The sequence below is a fragment of the Sphaeramia orbicularis genome, chromosome 12, assembly GCF_902148855.1.
Source record: "Sphaeramia orbicularis chromosome 12, fSphaOr1.1, whole genome shotgun sequence".
In the NCBI taxonomy this organism is placed as follows: domain Eukaryota; kingdom Metazoa; phylum Chordata; class Actinopteri; order Kurtiformes; family Apogonidae; genus Sphaeramia; species Sphaeramia orbicularis.
Window position 1 is genome coordinate 70,852,988 of NC_043968.1, and position 15,813 is coordinate 70,868,800.

At 35.7% G+C, this 15,813-nt stretch overlaps 1 protein-coding gene across 1 annotated transcript in view; it reads right to left on the bottom strand.

The window, feature by feature from the left end:
- brinp1 (bone morphogenetic protein/retinoic acid inducible neural-specific 1) overlaps positions 1-15,813 on the bottom strand; it is a 312,756-nt gene that overhangs the window by 176,664 nt on the left and 120,279 nt on the right. The gene's annotated exons all lie outside the window — the stretch shown is intronic.

The following is a 15,813-nucleotide window of genomic DNA, read 5'->3' on the forward strand; positions in this document are numbered from 1 at the left end:
GATGAGGTCACATAAAAAAGCTTTAAATTTCATGGCATTGCAACACTTCTCACATAAATATGTCTGTTTTTAATGGTATGCTGAGTTGCTTTTCTAGACTCAATCTGCTGCAGGATTACATTGAAATCTATGGGTATAATATTTAAATCCTACATCGTCTATCAAGTCTCAGTCACTCTGAAAACTATCTACTCCCACACAATCACAAACACTCTTCCAGTAATAAAATGGTGGATAACTCCTTTATTATGAAACCAAAAGCAGAAATGTTGTATTGACTTGTATTTGGGCCTTCAGTGTGATCTGCTAAGCTATAGCAAGCTTCAGCTTTGATATTGACATATTTAGAAGTCATAATAAATTAAAGACATCTTGGATTTTTTTCCTCACGCCATTCCTTTTTTTTTTTTTTTTTGAGTCAAGGCAGACTACAGACTTTAAACTCTGGTTTTAATGCTACCGCTATCCATAGCCCCATGCTACCTCAAATAGAACGGCTTCCAATAAGTTCCTTACAGTCAGCTTTAAAGATTTAATATTTGGAATTACTTTTAGCCAACTGCTGCTGTTGGACACTTGGAGGTATTAAATATAGTAGAAAAGAGAAACAATTCATTGTATCTTCAGTATAAATCACTAGAAGTCGTAGGAATTAAAACACATACAGTGCCTTGGACTATATCTTCATATATCCTCTGTCATAATCTGCAAGACCTCGCTCTCCCCAGTCACCTGTTCCACCTCCTGGGACACCAAGGCACCCTGACGCCATCTTTTTTTTTTTTTTTTTTTTTTTTTTTTTTTTTTTAATCAAGATCTTTTTTTGAAGTTTTCTCAATATAATACAAGTGCAGTGCTGAATAGTCATTAAAGAAATCTTAAGTAAGTATGGGTGTAAATTAAATGCAGCTAGCACCATAGAGAAAAAAAAAAAAAGCAAAACAGAGCCAACAACAAACTGTACATAAAATAATCCCTCCTCAGTCATTGCCAGTGCACTAGACATAAAAAAGGATCAATATCATGACAAAAACCTGCGCTAGGAGTAAGTACGGAGTGTAGAGGAAAGTTACATGTATTCTATATATCTTTGCATGCATTCCATTTGTCACATAAGCTTTTACATCTATTCCCTGTGTTTTTGCACAGATCACATAAGACTGGATGACTTTGGTTGTAGTTTATGGCACCTGTAAATTCTTAACCTTTTCTGACCTTTCTTATCTGTTGTGTTTTAAGTCGAAGGCCAGTTTGACACTTGGAGGGAATTTTTGCAGCTCCAATAAACCTTATATCTTGAAAACACTGAACACTTGAACTGTCTCTTCTTTATTAAGGACGAATTAGTAGAGTATTATTTTTTCCATAGCAGGAGTAAGCAGCACTGTTAAACTGCACCTGAAAGTCTAACATTTACAGCAGTGGTTCCCAACCTTTTTTGGCTCGTGACCCCATTTTAACATCATAAATTTCTGGCGACCCCAGACATTCCAAACGGAGACCTTTTATTTTTTTTTTGCTAAAATTAATTTGTTTTTGATCATGTAATAGTTTGCTATACTATGTTGCAAATAAATGTTAATTTTAGAGGAGATTTAGTCTATATATTGTATATTATTGTGGACGGAGGCAGAAAAGCCAGGTGTAGATTACTGCACAAAGAGAGAATTTTATTTTCCTTGGTCAGGATATGTACAGTCAGTCCAGCTGTGATTTACAAGGCTGACAATTAATACTGAACAAACAAGAACTCAAACTATGAATTATGAAAGAGCTGCAGCATCTGAAACCGACCACCATGAACATTTGAAAAATAAGCAGTACCACAGTGCTTCAGTTTCAGACTCACAGTTTGTCGTGTCTTTTATGGATTGGGATTGTCTCTGTCAACTCACCGTATATTTTTTATTAGTAAGTTTTTATTTTTACTTTTATCAATTACTCTAAATTTCAGGTGACCCCATTTGAATTCCAAGCGACCCCACGTGACCCCAAGGTTGAAAAACACTGATTTACAGGGACTTGAATGTTTTTAGGAAGGGACCCCACACTTTCTGGAATTTCCCATTTGATTGCTGAAGTGAGTATCTAATTTTCTCCAGTCTTAAGCAGGACATAATGTCTTCTAACCACTCTGCATGAGTGGGAGGGAAAGCATCCCTCCACCTAAACAGGATTACTCGTCAAGCCAGAAGGGCAGCAAAGGATAAAGTGCATTGTTTTTCTGTAGGTAGCTTAGCATCACCATCCATGACACCAAATAGAGCAGTCAAGGGGTTTGGTTCTAACTTGATATTTAACAGCTGAGAAAATGTATGAAAGATTTCAGTCCAATATTTGTTAAGGCTTGAACAGGACCAGTACATGTGGATGAGAGAAGCTTCCTCATGCTGGCATTTGACACAGTATGGACTAATACAGGGTGACCCAAAAAAAACGGGAATTTTTGAAGTGCGTATTGGCAGACATGAGCAAGTGGTAGCACTGCGAGACAGTGACCTTGAGCAAGTAAACACACCCCCATTTTAGTAACCATGGATCAGTGGAACAGGCAACAGCGTGCGTTAGCCATAAAAATGTTTCATAAAAACGGTGATAGTTTGACAGCTGCGCAGAGGGAGTTCCGACGTTCCGAAGGAGACATGACTCGACCAAGAACTCTGGATGAGTTAAAACGGAGAATTCAGGATGAAATTCACAGTATCCCAGCTGAGATGTTGCAGCGGTCAATGAGGAATCTCAACAGTAGATTTCAAGAATGCATTCGTACAGGAGGACGCCATCTACAGGAAGTAATTTTTAAAAAATGAAAATTCCGTCATTGTTTCTTAAATGGCATGTTTTAAGGTTTCAATTACTATGAGTAAAATATTTTTTTTCCCATCACTCTTGGTTTTATTGGATTGTTAAAAAGTTCCCGTTTTTTTGTGTCACCCTGTATCAGGGTATATGGAAGACAGTTTTGCTTTTGAAATATGAGCTCTGTGTACCACTGACGACATTTTTTTTTTTTTGGCGCTTAGGTTTTTATTGAAATTCATCACACATTTTTGACAAAACAACAAAAAAACGAAAAAAGAACAAACCAATTGGTCGCATCACACATTCCTCAGCACAGCCCTATCCAATCTTCTACCCAGTCCATTTATTACCTCCGCCAAGGAGGTTATGTTTTTGCCAGGGTTTGTTTGTTTGTTTGTTTGTTTGTTTGTTTGTCTGTCCGTTAGTGTGCAACATAACTCAAAAAGTTATGGACAGATTTTGATGAAATTTTCAGGGTTTGTTGGAAATGGGATAAGGAAGAAATTATTAAATTTTGGTGGTGATCGGGGGTGGGGGGGCCCATTTCCAACAAACCCTGAAAATTTCATCAAAATCTGTCCATAACTTTTTGAGTTATGTTGCACACTAACGGACAGACAAACAGACAGACAGACAGACAGACAGACAAACAAACAAACAAACCCTGGCAAAAACATAACCTCCTTGGCGTGGGGGGGGCCCACAGGGGGGGCCACTGATCAGCCTTGGCGGAGGTCTGCGCTCTCCGAGTGCTTCTAGTTCCACTTTTTGTCTATTTGTGCTTCCTGTTGTCGCAGTCTAGAGTCACCCTTTCCATTGTATATATTCCATCAATAATTTCAATCCATTGGTCCTGTCTTGGTGCTTCTGTCCTTCCCCAGTTCCTTGTAATAGCTTTTTTGCAAGCCACCAAAAGTATCTTAACCGAGTATATGTCGTTTCCTACGATATTTCCATCAGACAAGTTACACAAATACAGAACATCACAGCGCATTGGAATCTCATACCCCATTATTTGTTTTAGTACTCCACACACCATTTCCCAAAACACAGTTATTTTATCACATTTCCAAAAAAACATGTGTGATCTACATCAAATTCTCCACATTCCCTCAAACATTTCTGCTGTCTGTTTAACTGCTTACTTTTCTTCTTAGGTGTCATAAAGAAACGCACCAGATTTTTCCAGGAAAACTCCCTCCAGATCCGCAAACTAGTGGATGTTTGGTGTATCTTCCACATATTAAACCAGTCAGCATCTGTAATTTCTACATTGAGCTCCTTCTCCCATTTTTAGCTTACTGGCCGACAGGCTGTAAGCTATTGTCGTCATGCGGCGTCCGTCGGCGTCATCATCTGTCATCGTCTGTCATCATCTGTCGTCCGTTACAAAAATTTCAATCGTCTTCTTCTCCGAAACTACAATTCCGATTGACTTCAAACTTGGTATACAGCTTCTTTATGATGATGTGAACAAAAGTTAGCGAAATTATTTGGATACGGATCTGATTCTGGATTTGGCGCGACTTTAAAAAATTTCCCCATTATGAGCGATAGGAAATGGATTGATGCAATAACTCAGTAAATATAAATGATATCAAGTGTAAATTTCTACAGTCCAGCCCTGATGGGGAGATGACCAAAACATAATGGCCACTTGCTGATCAGGATCTTCTTCTGGATCTGGGAACTTACGGAAAATTTAACATGTTAAACTACAGTTCTGATTGACTTCAAACTTGGTATACAGCTTCTTTATGTTGATGTCAGCACAAGGTATTACAATTATTTCGATCCAGATCTGATTCTGGATTTGGTGAAACTTTGAAAAATTTTCCTATCATAACAGATAGGAAGTGGATTGATCCAATAAATCAGTACGTTTCAATGATATCAAGTTGGAATTTGAATTTTTTACAGATCTGATTGGAATAGGACCAAAACATGGGCTATTTCTGCAGTATAATAAATACACATAACTGGGTGATAATAAATGGCATCTGGATACATTTCCCAAAGCTTTTAATTTGGCTGGTAAACTACAGGGCCATTGGTCCTATTTTTCTTTTATATAATTGGTTGAGGTTTTGTCATGTGAGTTGAACCCACGATAGATAGTTGAAATTATTCTTGATTTACTTTCCTTATATGCTTTGATAGTGACTTGGACCAAACTGTTCACTTCCCTGGAGGGGTCAACCTGGATTTCCTTTCTGTAATAATCTCTTAGTTGTAGATATTTATAAAAGTCATGTGTCCCTAGATCAAATTTTTCTTGCAAATTCTGGAAACTCTCCAGCTGCCCTTCTCTTTCTAAAACACACCATGCTGTCACGCCTTTGACGGTCCACTGTTTAAATCCTTGATCATACCACTGACACCATCTTTAGAGATAATCCTCCAGTTTGTCCTGAGTCTACCTCATGGTCGTCTCCCAGTTGGACATGACCCCAAAACCCCTCTACTGGGGAGCATCCTTGCAAATAAACCGCCTCAACTGGCTCCTCTTGAGTAGAAGCAGTTGATCTGCCTTTAGCTGCTCCTGGATAGCTTATGTCTCTACTCTGTTTCTTTGTGTTACCCCTCCTTTCCCACAAATGAGTGAGACCAAACCATTTCCAAATAAGACCTCAGACTTGGAGTTGCCAATTCTCAGTCCAGCTGTTTTATACTCCGCTGTAAACCACCACACTGTGAACTAGACATCGCAGTTTCATGAAGCCTACAATGATGAGGTCCTGAGGTGCACCTCAGGACCTTGGTGACACCTGATTATTTTTGCTTTTCCATTGATGGTATCAGCTCAACTTGTCTTTTGGCTTTTCCATGGTGTGAAAGCAGGGACGACCAGATACTATCAGACGGACAAAATGTCTAGTAATGCCTCTCTTCAGGTTCCAAGCAAAAGCTGAAGCCATGCTAAAACCTGATGTAAAATCATGCAGATCACAGATTGGGTGATCCAAGGTTCAGGGTTATTTTAATGTCATTTCATTCAATGTAGCACATGAAGAATGAAATGTGTACTCAGGTTCCAGAAAAAAGATAAGAAATAGGATAAAAACTAGACACATAAAAACACATTCATAAGTAAAACACACCTAAAACACATTCATCATTTAAAAGACATTCCTTAGAAGCCATCCAGAATCTCCACTTTTTTATTTTTTATTTATTTTTTTAATTTTTATTATTGTAAATATATATGTAATATTTAAATTTACACAAACATGTACTTAGACATAAGGAACCACACACAAAAAATACAACAATACAAAAAATAAACAAATTATACAACAAACCCATTAACCCCCCCCCCCCCCCCCCCCCCCCCCAAAAAAAAAAAAACAAGATAAATAATATATCATAATGATATAATCTCTGCTGTTTTAATGTAGGACATTAAAGCCAAACTAGGGGGAAATTTACAAAAACATCTGAGCAAATTTTCAAGTCAGTGCCTTGACAAATTGATCACAAATTTGAAGTGGAAACAACTAAATTCTCACCTGAAAAAAAAAAAAAAAAAAACACTTATCAGCCTTTCATGTTTTATTTTGGAAATTCTAACTTGCAGTTTTGAGTTTCATCCTCCTCCACCTCGTCGCTGCAGTCACACAGATGACAATGTCACAATAGTTTTTGACGACATTGCTGTAAAGACCAGCCGTGGTGAGTTGGTAATTTACCTACAATGGAAATGCACTTGGGGCCAAACCGAGCCGAGCCGTGCCAAATCAAGCCGAGTTGAACCTATACCAGCACTGCTTTCCCCTCCTGAGTCAGCTGCCACACTGTCTTTGAGGGTATGGGCCTCCCCAAAAATCCACCCACTCCTGAGTTTTTTGCCTCCACAACCGCCAAAGCTACATTATAGTTGTGTCTGCCAGAACCTGTCAGCTGCCTCTGGAGTCCCACAAACCACCCCAGCTCAACAGGACTCCTCCTTCACGTTGACAGCACCTGGTGTCACCCTGGTGCGTTCAGGGATTGCCACCACGGCAGGCGTCAACAACCTTACAGCAGGAAAACGCTCCATTTTATGTGCTTCATTTCAGAAGCTGTCTCTTTGGAAGAAGATCTTCCCCAGATTGCCAACAAGAGGCCTGCATTATTTACATCTCATGGTAACACTTTAAACACTTATCATTTGCCCAGTCCATGTGATTTCTGAGTGAATGATGAACACCTAGGGATGGGAATCGATAAGAATTTAACAATTCCAATTCCATTATTGATTTTGCTTATCGATCCAATTCCTCATCGATTCTCTTATCGATTCTCATTGGGTGAGGGAATAAAAGAGTATTAATGGGTGTGTTTGCATTAACTGTCTTTATACTTCCATCTCTGCACAGAAAATATAACATATACAGTATGTACAAATAATAATAACAGATGACACCGGGCCCAGTTCGTGGGGGGGACACGAGGCGTGCAGTGAAAGTGAAACTAAAGACGCCTTACTGATTCATCTATTGCCGCATGCCCACTACGTGGAACCGCTTCGACTCAGCTTGGCTCGACTCGGCTCGTCTCCCGTTGTTGTGCACCTCATTTCCTTTCCCCTACCTTCGGAAACTTGTATTTGAAGGGGTACAATGTTTGTTGCCTGCACCGGAACAGGAACTGTGTTAAGCGTTCACTTTGCCGCTACATTCACAAGTGTCACTAAGTAGCGTGTCTAATACGTGACATTCCTGTCAATGAATCACATGCTGTGGACAAATGTTTGAGCATATTGGAGGGATTCCACCCTTTTGAAGAAATAGAAGCTTTGCAAGTGTTCCAGTGGACCTGGTGTTGTCTTTTTAGACCGTTTCTGCCTCAGCACCATGTTGGCTACGTTCTGATCAAAACAATGCAGCGTACACGTGACGTCATCGCGGATGCGCAACAAAGGCGGAATCGATAAGCAGAATCGTTAAGCGGGCAGGCAAACGATTCCAAGGAATCAAGCTACTGGGATCCGGTTCTCAAAAAGAACCGGTTCTTGATTCCCATCCCTAATGAACACCTGAAGGTAAAAACCTGGTACATAAAACTTGGTCATATGAATTCAGTGTGGACCTTATTCTTATAAAGCTGTAGCATGCCCAAACAATACCAATATTCCATTTCCCACACACATTCTGTACTTTGTGTATGTCCTTCATTATCGGAAAAGTCTCATTTAATAACCCTGTATATGATTTTTCTGTTTGAGTTTTTATACAATTCTAACTATTTTACATGACAGTTAAAAGGTGTTAGAAATATAATGGAACTCACTGCACCTACAATAGTTAGTGAGCGTGGTTATGGCATGTCATAACACTTTCCAGGCAGCGTGATGTCTACTTCAATTAGAGCTGGGGTGTATTGATATCCAGTAAATATTTCCTAAAGCTCTGACAGAGGCAGGAAACGACCATCACGCGCTGTGTCACTGCAGGCACTTTTTTGATGCTGACGTTAGAGCACAGATTAAAAATCCTCGAGTCTTCATGGCAGACATTTAAATGGAAATGTGGCAGCACAGAGGAAACAGGAGCACAGTTGGGTTGGAAGAAAATCTCTAATTATTTGAGTGGGAATCTCACTCAGCAGCACCCACTGACAGCATGTTCTTGGATGCCTTATAAATGCCATTAGAAAACAATAAAGCCTTGAATATCCCCCTCTTTTTTTTTGTAGAATTTGTCATACTTGGCTTCCTGTTTGCCTCTGTTTCTTCTCTCATATTGTATCAAAGTTTCTACTGTTAAATGCAACGTGTTCCAAAGGATATGTTGTTCTGATATACTACATCTTGACCTTTGTGATATTGTGTGACTATCAGCCGGTGTAAATTCACTAGAAACAAACAACAAGCGTTTATGATAAAACAAACCAAATAAAAAATGTACTATCATCTAGCTATAAAACATGAAAACAAAGATGCTGAAACAAAACATCTCAGCTTTATTTGAAGCAGAACAAGATGCTGTCATAAAGGGCAACAGCGTGGTACTATGGCATTTTTAAAAAAAGGAACGATAAAAGGATCCATCTGCCTCAGGGAAAAATGGCATCAAACAGAGTTGGAGAAAGTAAGTACTCAGTGGTTTTACTTTTAGGGTGGATATGGAAGGATATAATTACAGAAATGACATGTAATATAGATCATTATTTTGTCATTATCCACCAGTAAAAGAATGAATGAATCTTCCATTATTTGGTGGTTTGGTGGTGCAGTGGTGACAAAAAAACAGTCCTGGGTTTGATCCTGATGTTGGTGTTCACATGTTCTACCCGTGTCTCTGTGGATTCAATCCAGGTATTTGGAAATGTTACGTTACAATGAGCTCTTTATATTTTGCCATGTTGGCCTGGAACAGGGGTGTCAAACTCATTTTGCTTCAGGGGCCATATTTAGCCCAATTTGATCTCAAGCGGGCCAGACCAGTAAAATAATGACTTAATAACCTATAAATAATGACAAATCCAAGTTTTTCTTCTTGTTTTAGTACAAAAAAACCCCTCAATTAAATTATGAAAATATTTACATTTTACAAAAAAAGATGTGAATAAACTGAAAAAACAGAAATTTCATTTGAAAAATTTGTGCAATTTTAACAATATTATGCATCAATTTATTACTTATACATTTACATTACACAGCGTTACATAAACATTTGGTAACAGGCAGAATATTGTTAAAATTTGGGGGTTTGGAACTAAAATTTGAGCAATTTCTACAATATTCCATCTCTTATTATTAACACAACTCCAGATCACAGTGGATCCATAAATGCACAAAACATTTAGTAACAGGCAGAATATTGTTCAAATTGCACATTTTGGGTTGTTCATCTTTGTTTTTATTTATGTATTTATTTGCATTTTGTTGTGAAAGAATAGTTTTGTAAATGTAAATATTATCACAGTGTAATGTTATTTTTTTCACTTAAATTTTTTCCACATCATTTTTCACAAAGAAAATTTGTAGCTGTAGTTATTTCTGGATTATTGTGTTGGTATTTTTACTGTAGAGCACATTGGTCTGTATGTGGAACCTGAGCCAAAATTATTTGGACAACCTTGACTGTTCAGGTTCATTTTTGCACTTTCATCCCGCAGGCCGGAATGGAACCTTTAACGGGCCGGTTTTGGCCCCCGGGCCACATGTTTGACACCTGTGGCACTGGAAGATCGATTAAAATAGTCGAAAACAATTACAACTTTTAAAAAGATGTACAAATGAACTATTATTCAAAAATATAGAGCTCAGGATTGACTAAAGAAAATAATTGTTTAAAAGACTAGGATCAATACTGGTAGTTGAGATAAGGACATGATTTACCTAAATTAAATACATATTCTCTTCTGTTGTATATTTAGCAATGATTACATTGAATTATTATTTTTTTTTATGTTTGTTTGTTTTTTTGTGGAAACATTGTGTTAATTGTAAACAGGGTTAGGCAAAATAAGTCTTTACTTCAGCCTAAACCCTTTCAGTCGCATTGTATATGGAACAATGGATTTGTTGTTTAACCCTTTCATGCGTGAATTATGAGAACATTAATCAAGATTTTTTTTTTTATTCCTCTTTAGGCATTTAAAAACAATTAGATTTTTTTTTTTTTTTTTTCATGAAGCTATTTTTCATGGAGTTGCAAAAATGTGTGTTTAATTTTTAAAGCTACAAAATGTGTATTTACTGATGTACTGTGTGAAAACTATGAAATAAAAACATTTAATGCTGCTAATTTGATGTTTTCTCACATTTTAACATACACTACAAACAAAAAGTTATGGATATTTAAAATTTTTGTAGTTTTATTTAGAAATGGCAATAATGACCAAAAAAAAAAAAAAAAAAAAGAAAAGAAAAGAAAGAAATATCCTTAACTTTTTGTTTGTAGTGAACTCCAATACTTGTCACTTCATGGAGGTAATATGCCAAAAAAAAAACCAAACAAACAAACTTTTGTTTAATTAGTCTAATAACGATAACAAGGTATTGATTTACACTCAAACATGTTAGATTTAGTTTATCAAGAACAGCCAAGTTAAAGTAATGTTATCAGTTGCAGTGTATTGTGTATTGTGTTGGCTGATATGAAACTAAAATAACAAAATCCATGAATATACAAGAGAACAGCTGTAGAATAACTGTCTACTGTACACTGTAAGCCCGGAATTTGTATTTACTAAAATGCTTTACTTACAATGCACTTAAATGATTTAAGTTTTATGATGTTACTATAAAATGTTAAGTATATTCTACTAATTTGTAGACATAGTTGAAAGTACGAAAAAGTTTAAGTTGAATGGAATTAAATCCCTAAGTTTTAGTCATGACCGCACCTTTTTATCTTCGCATTGCATTGTGGGTATTGGGCATGTTGTTGAAAATGTGTTATTTTTCTGTGCAGGGGTTCAGTGGGGTTGTGGTGTTAGTGTTAATTTGGATTTAATGTGTGTATGGCAGTGTTTATTGGCCTTTTTGTGTTTGTTTCGTACTTTTGTAGAGCTGCACCATGAGTCAGAGCCATAGGAAGAACAATGGCTTTACTGTTCATCTAAGATTGTTGCTGTACGATAGAAGTCTTGATGTCTTTTCAAATTAAAAGCATTTCCTTCACTAGCAAATGACATTGAGCTAATATCCGTCTATGCTACAATATATTAAGACGAATAATTTCATAACCATTTTGGTCAGGAATAGGATTTTGAATTTGATTACCTTAAAAAATGTTGTTTAATCTATGATGAATTAATTTGGCTGCAATTGAGAAAATAAGTTAGTGTAACCTAAAATGCTTAGTTGAATGGTTGGATAGTGGGGTTGATTTTACAACAGATTTAAAGTACAAATAACTTGTTTTTTAGTATTTTCTACTTAATAGTTTAAGTTCAATACTTTTAGCATTAAAGTTGCACGTCCTTAAACCAATTGATTAGTTGATCATTACTCAAATCATTTAAGTGCAATCACTTGCCTCAAATTTTTTGAGTAAACTCTACTTATCCGGGCTTACAGTGTAGTGACCACTATGCATGAAAGGGTTAAAGTAATTAACAACCAAATAAACTACTACTACTACTACTACTACTACTACTACTACTACTACTACTACTACTACTACTACTACATGTTTAGCTCTAAACTTCCTTTTCTTACTGATTTTAACGTATGTTACTATCTCTTACTATGTCTGACTGTGAGGCAGAGCTCTTATTTAGAGCTGCAGCTATCCATTATTTTTTGTAATAGATTAATCCAACAACTATTTTCTTCGATTCACCTCAAATGATTATTTAAATAAGTGAAAAAATGTCTGAAAATGACAAAAAAGTTGTCCCTTTTTCCCAAACCACTTGAAACAACCACAAAAAATATAGAAGTAAAAGGATATAGAAAGATTATCTACTCAGAAGTGACAACAACAGTATAGAATATTAAAATATCTATGCTATAAACAACAACAAGTCCAATAATATCTACAAACAATATGTGCACTGCAGTCTTCAACACATTTGGATCCAACTAACAACTTCAGATGGAACTAACATCCAACTGAAAAGCATAAAGACAACAATTTGTTATGTTTGTGTGAAAGATTAAAAGCTTAAAGAAGTAAGTCATGGTTTCAAAGTAGAAAAGTGAACAGAGACATTTTCTGCCTTTTTGTCCTCATCTCTTCTGAGCTACATTACAGGTTGTTTGTGCTGATTCTGGCGTCATGTGTATCGCAGTAAGTGTCGGTGGGAAACACAACAGTGGAACCAATGTTTAGCGACAGCAAAATTAAGGAAATGAAGCTTTGATTCAGGAAAATTAGAATCAAACATTTTTTTTAATCGATTCAAGTTGATTAATTGATTAATTATTTCATCTTGACTCCTACTGTCTGATCTAAAGAGCTCATAACAGACAAAACAAAGACTGGCTATAATGTGGTTCTATGCTCCTTAGGACAGGTGGAGGGTATTTAGTTGTTTGCAAACGACATTATTACCACTGGACGGAACTAAATGTTACTCAAATTTCTACATTCAAAACCGTAACAAAGAAAACTACCATCTTAAAGAACCATCGTACCATCTTCACTGTGATGGTGGATCTCTTTTTAATAACTATAGATACACTACCAGTTAACTAAATGTATAATATACCGTCATAAATTACCAGCTGATTGTTGATAGTTGAATCATTTTCAAATTAATTAAATTGCTCTAATTAAATGAAGTGGAGTATAAAGAACGCCTAAAAATATAGTGGAATATCACTTTACAGTAGCAAGCAGAAATCAGTTAAAATACCTAAACTGCAAATGTGTCATAGTTGTATTTTAGATGAATGGTGGATGTGTCATACTGGAACTAAATTGGCATCTACCCACCCTGACTGAAGTGACTGGAGATAAAATGATGAAAATGATAAACTAATGGAAATATTTGCTGTAGGTTAAACAAAGTCATCACGTTACATTTCATTTTCACTTACATTTTAGGTCCAATGTTGGAGATGTTTCAGGGCATCTAGGAGGACATAGTTGTAAAATTTGGTTTTACTAATCACCTTTGGGCTTTCATTAGTGTATAATATACAAAAATAAGAATACAGTTTGTTTTCTATCTTAGAATGACTGGTATCTACTAGGGATGTAAACAATGAATCGGCTATCAATTAATTGAGTCGATAAAAATTTGCTCGATTGCTTCTAAACTGTCACTCTTCAGATCCATTTATTTTATTGAATTTCTCTGCAGAATTTATTTAGTTGTACTCCATAAATATCCCAAATAGTACAATAAATCAATCACTAAGGAATATGACATGATTTTTTTTCATGAAGTCTACAAAGAATATTTAGCTTTTATTCTTATAGACCAGGGGTGTCAAACTCATTTCAGTTCAGGGTCCACATTCAGCCTAATATGATCTAAAGTAGGCTGGACCAGTAAAATAACATAAATAATAGGATAAGAACTTATAAATAATGTCAACTCCAAAGTTTTCTCTATGTTTTTGAGTGAAAAAAGTAAAATTCCATTATGAAAATGTTTACATCTACAAACTGTAGTTCAACATAACATGAACAAATATGAACAACCTGAAAATTCTTACGAAAAAAAGTGCATGTTAACAATATTACACCTTAGTTTATCATTTATACATGTGCATCACAACTTAAAGATTTAGTAACAGGCGGAATATTGTTCAAATTCCACATACTTCTCTTAAGACATTTCAGATTGTTCATATTTGTTCAGGTTATTCATATTTTTTGTAAAAGGATAGTCTTTAAATGTAACTTTTTTTTTTCTTTTTTTACACAAAAACAAAGAGGAAAATTTGCAGTTTTCGTTATTTACAGGTTATTATGGTAGTATGTTACTAGTCTGATCCACTTTAGATCGAATTGACCAAAAATGATTCAACATCCTTGATTATTAATATCGTCAGTGTAATTTTTGTATTTCACAAATTCATCCTAGGGGCCAGATTGGACCCTTTGGCGGGCCGGTTTTGGGCCCCGGGCCGCATGTTTGACACCTGTGTTATAGACCCTATCGAAAGAGAAATTCAGGTTTTCAGGAAAATCGCCGCTTATCAATTAATTGTTAATCGATCAGTAAGGTCAACCAACTAATGATTAATGGACTAATTGATCATTTGCATCCCTAGTATCTACAGATACTATATTTCCAAAGTAGCTGGACTTCCTCTTCTTTTTTCTATTTTATAGTGAGTATTTGTTGAGCCGCATTATGTAATAAATTCCCATTATGTAATAAAAGTTCAAAATGTAATTAATTATTAATTGTAATTAATTATGTAATAAACTGACGCATTTTATAATAAACTATGTCAACCCATTATATAGTCAATTTTTTCATATTATGTAGTAAGTTATTACAATTTGAGAAATTTAATTCAAAATGCACTTGACACATTTTTATTAAAAAAAAAAAAAAAAAAAAAAAGTAATAGCATGGTTCATTATAAAATAACAAGCCAAAGCAATATAATTTCAGAGTAATTTAGAAGAAATTAGTCACAGGAGTTATAGGTAATGTAATCAGAACTTTAACCACACAGTTTAAAGATTAATTTAGCACATTAAATTTTCCTGAAAATAAAAATGTGTCAAGTGTATTTTGTAATAAATTTCTCAAATTGTAATAACTTACTACATAATGCAAAAAAAAATTACCACATAATGCTTATTACATTTTGAACTTTTATTACATAATGGGAATTTATTACATAATGCGGCTCAACAGTATTATCATGAGCTATCGCTGTATTTCCACAAATACTATCCAGGGTCTTTATGTCTCTGAGCTGCATTTGGTACCAGGCCTTTATCTGAAGGAGGCAGGTCTTTAGTTCTAATTTCATCCGTTTAATAAGTAGAAATTGACACATTTAGTACAAAACTTCATTATGGTCTGTTTGTAGAAAAGCACATTGCAGTCCTTCTAACGTAACACTTCCTTAACAAAGTAACAGCTCTGTAGTATTTCAGTGGATAGAAACCATTCATTACTTAACAGAGCTTTTATCGTGTAAACATTTTTCACAACTTGTAAGATCCTACAAATGATACTTTAGCTGAGAAAGTAACACACACACACATACACACACACCAGCAGTGACCGAGGTTGGAAAATAACACTTAAGATGATTAGACTAGAATGACAAAAGTGTTGAAAAGAGCCAGATTATATTGATAAATGAATTAAATTAAACTTGAACATTGTGCTCAACTGGAATCGCATTATATGGCAGACACCGTAAGTTTTTCCATATTATTTTTTACCCGGTATCAAATTGAGAAATGGCTTTTATTTGTTTTGTATTGACCTCAATGCTGGCTGTTGTTAGAGATTAATAGGGTATTATTTTATTTGAGGAAATATGGTGTGTTTCAGTGTGGACCGTTTGTTTTTATCACTCCAAAAAAGCTCAGGATGGAAAAACACAAAAAACACCTTGCATGGCTTCGTGACTGTAGAGGCAGGTGGGGGGTG